Source organism: Battus philenor, unplaced genomic scaffold (assembly GCF_028537555.1).
Source record: "Battus philenor isolate CCGP_79_NKW_IND1 unplaced genomic scaffold, ilBatPhil1.0.hap1 SCAF_86, whole genome shotgun sequence".
In the NCBI taxonomy this organism is placed as follows: domain Eukaryota; kingdom Metazoa; phylum Arthropoda; class Insecta; order Lepidoptera; family Papilionidae; genus Battus; species Battus philenor.
In genome coordinates, this window is record NW_027181755.1 from 1 (window position 1) to 7778 (window position 7778).

The 7778-nt window shown below is 19.5% G+C and overlaps 2 pseudogenes; one reads left to right on the forward strand and one right to left on the reverse strand.

The window, feature by feature from the left end:
- The first annotated feature begins 3011 nt into the window (after positions 1-3011).
- LOC137931931 (NADH-ubiquinone oxidoreductase chain 5-like) lies at positions 3012-5238 on the forward strand (annotated as a pseudogene).
- Positions 5239-6228: 990 nt separating this feature from the next.
- Positions 6229-7778, reverse strand: LOC137931929 (ATP synthase subunit a-like; annotated as a pseudogene).

Here is a 7778-nt window from a genome sequence, read left to right on the forward strand (position 1 = left end):
TTTAAATTAAATAATATTTTTAGTATAAATTAATAGAATAAGTATTCTTTCTTAAGTTTTCAAAACAAATGCTTATACAAGCTCATTAATTTAAGTATTAATTAAAAATTAAGTTATCTCAAAATTTATTAATAATAGGATTAATAATAAAATAAGAAAAGTATATAATAGTTAATAATTGGCCAGTAATAATGTAAGGGTCTTCAACTGGTCGTGCTCCAATTCAAGTTAATAAAAAAATAGTAATAATTATAATTCAGAAAATAATTTGGTTAATAGGATAGAATTGAATTCCTTGTATTTTTTTATTAAATGTAAATGGTAAGATAATTAAAATTAAGATAGATATAACTAAAGCAATTACTCCTCCTAATTTATTAGGAATAGATCGTAAAATTGCATAAGCGAATAAGAAATATCATTCAGGTTGAATATGGATAGGAGTTACTAATGGATTAGCAGGAATAAAATTATCTGGATCTCCCAATAAATAAGGATTAGTTAAAGTTAAAAGAGTTAATAATAAAATTAAAATAATGAATCCAATTAAATCCTTAAATGTAAAAAATGGGTGAAAAGGAATTTTATCTAAATTACTATTAATTCCTAATGGATTATTAGATCCTGTTTGATGTAAGAATAAAAGGTGAATTATTGTTAATATAAGAATAATAAAAGGAAATAAAAAATGGAAAGAATAAAATCGAGTTAGAGTAGCATTATCTACAGCAAATCCTCCTCAAATTCAATTTACTAATATAGTTCCTAAATAAGGAATAGCTGAAAGAAGATTTGTAATAACAGTAGCTCCTCAAAAAGATATTTGTCCTCATGGTAAAACATATCCTATAAATGCAGTTGCCATTAGAAACAAATAAAATAATAACTCCAATTATTCAAGTAAATTTTAAATTGAAAGATTCATAATAAATTCCTCGTCCAATATGTAAATAAATACAAATAAAAAAAAAAGAAGCTCCATTGGCATGTAATGTTCGAATTAATCAACCATAATTTACATTTCGACAAATATAATTAACACTATAAAATGCTATTTCAATATTTGCTGTATAATATATAGTTAAAAATAAACCTGTTAAATTTGAATAATAAGACATAAAGCTAAAAGAGATCCAAAATTTCATCAAATGGAAATATTAGAAGGAGAAGGAAGATCAATTAATGAACTGTTAATAATTTTAAGTAAAGGATGGGTTTTTCGTAAGGTTGAAAATTTATTTATCATTAGAAATTAGATGAACGAAGTGGGCCGAAAAAATATTTGTAATTTTTACTACTGCTACGAGTGCAATAAATAAATAAATAATTATTATTGTTATTAAAAAATATGTTTGATTATTATATAATTTAGATAAATTAATTTTATTTTCATTATTAAAAAAAAATATAAGGATTAAGAATATCATTTATTTCATAATTGAAGAAGAAATTAAGTCAATTTATATTATATATATATATTATTGAAATAAAGAAAATAATAATAGAAAAAAATAGAAAAATATTTTTAAATAAATATTAATATTAAATATTTCATTGGAGGCAATTCTAGAAACATAAATAAATAAAACTAATAATCCTCCTAAAAATACTAGGAATAAAATATAGGAAAATCAATAAGTATTTAATAATATGCCAGATAGTATACAAGTAAGTAAAGTTTGAATAAGAATTATTAATCCTATTGATAAAGGATGATTTAAAAATAATATAATAAAAGAAAATAATATAATTATTAATGAAATAAAAATTTTAATGATATCAAAGAATATTTTAATAAAAATAATAATTTTGGAGATTATAGATAAAGAAATTCTTTTTCTTTGAAGTTTTTAAAGAAAAAGACTTATTTTTGATTTACAAGACCAATGTTTTATTTAAACTATAAAAACTACTAATGATAATAAATATGATAATAGTTATTTTAATTATATTTATTTTTGGGAATATAATTTTTGCCTCTAAACATAAACATTTATTAATTGTTTTATTAAGTTTAGAATTTATTGTTTTAAGAATTTTTTTTTTTTTGTTATTACTTTTAATAATATAGAAAATGATACTTATATAATAATAGTTTTTTTATTATTTTCAGTATGTGAAGGAGCTTTAGGTTTATCAATTTTAGTTTCTATAATTCGTACTCATGGTAATGATTATTTTCAAAGATTTAATTTATTATAAAATGATAAAATTTTTATTTATAATAATTTTTATAATTCCTTTATGTTTTTTAAAAAATATATTTTGAATGGTTCAAATAATAATAATAGTGATTATATTTTTATTTATAAATTTAAGTATTAATATTTATAATTTTAGAAATTTAAGATATATAATAGGTTGTGATTTAATTTCATATGGGTTAATTTTATTAAGAATTTGAATTTGCTTATTGATAATTATAGCAAGAGAAAATTTGAATAAAATAAAATTTTACTCAAATTTTTTTTTATTTAATGTTTTAATTTTATTAATTATATTATATTTAATTTTTAGTGTAATAAATTTATTTTTATTTTATTTATTTTTCGAAAGAAGATTAATTCCTACTTTATTATTAATTATTGGATGGGGTTATCAACCTGAACGAATTCAGGCAGGAGCTTATTTATTATTTTATACTTTATTTGTTTCTTTAACCTATATTAATAGGAATTTTTTTTATTTTTCATAACTTAAATTATATAATTATATATTTTTATAAATTTTTTAGAATAGATTATTTTTTATTATATTTATCAATAATTTTGGCTTTTTTAGTAAAGATACCTATATATTTTGTTCATTTATGACTTCCTAAGGCTCATGTAGAGGCTCCGGTTTCAGGTTCAATAATTTTAGCTGGAATTATGTTAAAATTAGGAGGTTATGGACTTTTACGAATTATAATTCTTTTTCAAAAAATTGGAATAAAATTTAATTTTATTTGAGTAGTTATTAGATTATTAGGTGGTTTATTTATTAGATTAAATTGTTTTTGTCAAGTTGATATGAAATCTTTAATTGCTTATTCGTCAGTAGCCCATATAAGATTAGTGATTTGTGGTATTATAACTATAAATTACTGAGGTTATGTAGGTTCTTATATTATAATAATTGGTCATGGTTTATGTTCTTCAGGAATATTTTGTTTAGCTAATATTAATTATGAACGTTTACAAAGACGAAGATTATATATTAATAAGGGGATAATAAATTTTATACCTTCGATAAGATTGTGGTGATTTTTATTAATATCCTCAAATATAGCAGCTCCACCTTCAATAAATTTAATGGGAGAGATTAGATTAATTAATAGAGTAGTAGGATGATCTTGATTATCAATAATTACTTTGATTATGATTTCTTTTTTTAGAGCTGGTTATAGATTATATTTATATTCTTATACACAACATGGAAAATATAATTTAGGAATTTATAGATTTTATACAGGGGTATCACGGAATATTTAATATTAATATTACATTGATTACCTCTTAATGTTTTAGTTTAAAAATTGACTTATTTTTTTATTTGATTTTATTTAAATAATTTAAATATAAAATATTGATTTGTGGAGTCAAAAATATGAAATTTCATTTTAAATCATTAAAAGATATTCTATTTGTTTTATTAGATTTTTTTTTTTATTTTTTTTTAGAATAATAAGTTTTTTTTTTATAATATATTTTATTATGGAGAATTTAACTTTATTTTTAGAGTGGGAAATTATTTCTTTTAGGTCTATAAGAGTAGTAATGTCTATTTTATTGGATTGAATATCTTTATTATTTTTAATATTTGTTTTAATAATTTCTTCTTCTGTAATTTATTATAGAGGAAGATATATACATTCAGAGTTAAATTTAAATCGATTTATTATTTTAGTTTTATTATTTGTATTATCGATAGTTTTTATTGATTATTAGACCTAATATAATTAGAATTTTTTTAGGATGAGATGGGTTAGGTTTAGTTTCATATTGTTTGGTAATTTATTATCAAAATATTAAGTCTTATAATGCAGGAATATTAACTGCTTTATCTAATCGTATTGGAGATGTAATAATTTTAATGGTTATTGCTTGAATAATAAATTATGGTAGATGAAATTATATTTTTTATTTAAATTTTTATAAATAATGATTTTATAATAAAATTTATTAGATTTTTATTAATTATTGCAGCTATAACAAAGAGAGCTCAGATTCCTTTTAGATCTTGATTACCTGCAGCAATAGCAGCTCCTACTCCAGTATCGGCTTTAGTTCATTCTTCTACTTTAGTTACTGCTGGCGTTTATTTATTAATTCGATTTAATATGATGTTAGTTGATATAATTTTTTTAAAGTTTTTATTAGTTTTATCAGGGTTAACTATATTTATGGCTGGTATTTCTGCTAATTATGAATTTGATTTAAAAAAATTATTGCTTTATCTACTTTAAGACAATTAGGATTAATAATAAGAATTTTAAGAATAGGATTAGCTGATTTAGCTTTTTTTCATTTATTAACTCATGCTATGTTTAAGGCTTTATTGTTTATATGTGCGGGTGTTATTATTCATATAATAAATGATATTCAAGATATTCGTTATATAGGAGGAATTAGATTTTATATTCCTTTAACTTCATTATGTTTAAATATTTCTAATTTAGCTTTATGCGGTATTCCTTTTTTAGCTGGATTTTATTCAAAGGATTTAATTTTAGAAATAGTTAGTATAAGAAATTTAAATATATTAATTTTTTTTTTATATTATTTTTCTACTGGTTTAACTATATTTTATACTATTCGTTTATTATTTTATTTAATAATTAATGATTATAATTTATTAGTAGTTTATAATTTATATGATGAGGATTATATAATATTAAAGAGAATATTTATATTATTAGGAATAAGATTAGTAGTAGGAAGAATATTAAGTTGATTAATTTTTAATTATCCTTATATAATTTATTTACCTTTTAATATAAAAATAATAGTAATTTATGTAAGAATATTAGGATTATTAATAGGATATTTAATTAGAAATATAAAAATTTATTCTGTGAATAAATTTTTAATAACTTATAGTTTAAGAAATTTTTTATGTTTAATATGATTTATACCTAATTTATCTACTTATGGTTTAAATTATTATTTTTTAAAATTAGGTCAAAATATTATAAAAAATATTGATATGGGATGAAGAGAAATTTATAGAGGTCAAGGTATATTTGATATTATTAAAAATTATTCTGTTTACTATAATTTTTATCAAATAAATAATTTTAAAATTTATTTATTTAGTTTTATTTATGAATATTAATTATATATTTAATATTTTTAATTTAATTAATTTAAATAGCTTATAAAAAGAGCATAATATTGAAGATATTAGGGAGATTATTAAATCTTTAAATATTTATAAAAAATTTTTTTTTATTTTTACAATGAAAATGTAATGTTTTAATAATAAACTATATAAATAGAAATATTAATGGTTATTAACCACTATAATTTAAGTTAGTAGCTTAATTTTTATATTTCATAATTTAATTGGAATTTTTTATTCAATAATATCATTAACAGTGATATACCTCTATTTTGGTTTCAATTAATTATTTAAATAAGGAGTTATTAACTCTTTCTTTAAGTCGAAATTAAATGCAATATTTGCTTCTTATTTAAGATAAATTAAAAATTAATATTTTTTGAATGCAAATCAAATGTTTTTTATAAACTATAATCCTAATTTGTTCAATTAAGTATATTTTGATTTCATTCATGATAAAGTCCAATTAATAATATAATTAAAAAAAAAAATCTAATTTTTATTATTGTAGAAAAATTTACTAAGTTAAAACAATTAATTAAAGGGAAAATTAATGCAATTTCAATATCAAAAATTAAAAAAATTATAGTAATTAAAAAAAAAATGAAGAGAAAATGGTATTCGTGCAGAAGATTTGGGATCAAATCCACATTCAAATGGAGAATTTTTTTCTCGATCTATAAATGATTTTTTTGATAAGATTAAGGATAAAAGTATTAAAATATTAGAAATTAATATAATTATAATAGTTAATGTTAATAATAAATTAATTATTTATATTAAATTAAATTAAACTTTTTGATTGGAAGTCAATTATACTAAATATATTATATAAATAAATTAGTTTCCTCATCAATAAATTGAAATATAAAGGAATAATCATACTACATCGAACAAAAATGTCAATATCATGCTGCTGCTTCAAATCCAAAATGATGATTATTAGAAAAATGGAAATTTAAATGACGGATAAGACAAATAGAAAGGAAAATTGTTCCAATAATTACATGAAGTCCATGAAATCCTGTTGCTACAAAAAAAGTAGAACCATAAATTCTATCTGCAATAGAAAAAGAAGCTTCAAAATATTCATATGCTTGTAGAATAGAAAAATAAATTCCTAATATAATAGTAATAAATAATCCTTGAGTTATTTGAGAAAAATTATTTTCTATAATTGCATGGTGAGCTCAGGTGACTGTAATTCCTGAGGTAATTAAAATAATTGTATTTAATAATGGAATTTGAAAGGGGTTAAATGGGATAATTCTAAAGGGAGGTCATATTGCCCCAATTTCAATATTAGGTGAAAGACTACTATGAAAAAAAGCTCAAAAAATGAAATAAAGAAAAATACTTCAGAGATAATAAAAAGAATTATTCCTCATCGTAAACCTTTTGATACAAATAAAGTATGTTTACCTTGGAAAGTACCTTCTCGACAAATATCTCGTCATCATTGATATATTGTTAATAAAATAATTATGTAGCCTAAAATTATTAAATTTATGTTAAAATTGTGAAATCATTTAATTATTCCTGTAACTAAAGTTATTACTCCAATGGATCCTGTTAAAGGTCAAGGACTAAAATCTACTAAGTGGTAAGGGTGATTATTGTGTATTGTCATTAATTAGTTTCACTAGAATATAATGTTCTAAGAATAGAAATTACATAAGATTGAATAATTGCAACTGCTGATTCAAGAATTAATAATAAAATTTGAATAAAAATTAGAAAAATTAATATATAGGAAGGTATATTAATTCCAGTATTTCTTAATAATGTAAGAAGAAGATGACCTGCAATTATATTAGCAGTTAGTCGAACTGCTAATGTTCCTGGTCGAATAATATTACTAATTGTTTCAATTAATACTATAAAAGGTATAAGAATACTAGGAGTTCCTTGAGGAATTATGTGAATAAATATATGTTGGTAATTATTAATTCAACCATATAGTATGAATCTTAATCATAATGAAAGGGAGATAGAGAGAGAAATTGTTAAATGACTTGTTCTAGTAAAAATATAAGGAAATAGTCCTAAAAAATTATTAAATAAAATAAAAGAAAATAATGAAATAAAAATAAAAGTTGATCCATTAAATCTATTAGGACCTAATAAAGTTTTAAATTCATTGTGTAATTTATTAAGAATTAAATTTCAAAAAACAAATTTACGATTGGGAATAAATCAAAATGAATATGGAATAATAATTAAACCAATAAAGGTTCTAATTCAATTTAATTGTAGATTAAATAAATTAGTTGAAGGATCAAAAATTGAAAATAAATTACTTATCATTTTCAGTTAAAATTTTTTTTAATATTTTTATTTTGATTATTATTAAAATTATTTTTATTTAAAAAAATATAATAATTTATAATATTAAATAAAATAAAGATACAAATAAAAAAAAAAAAAGATAAAATTCAATTAATGGGTATTATTTG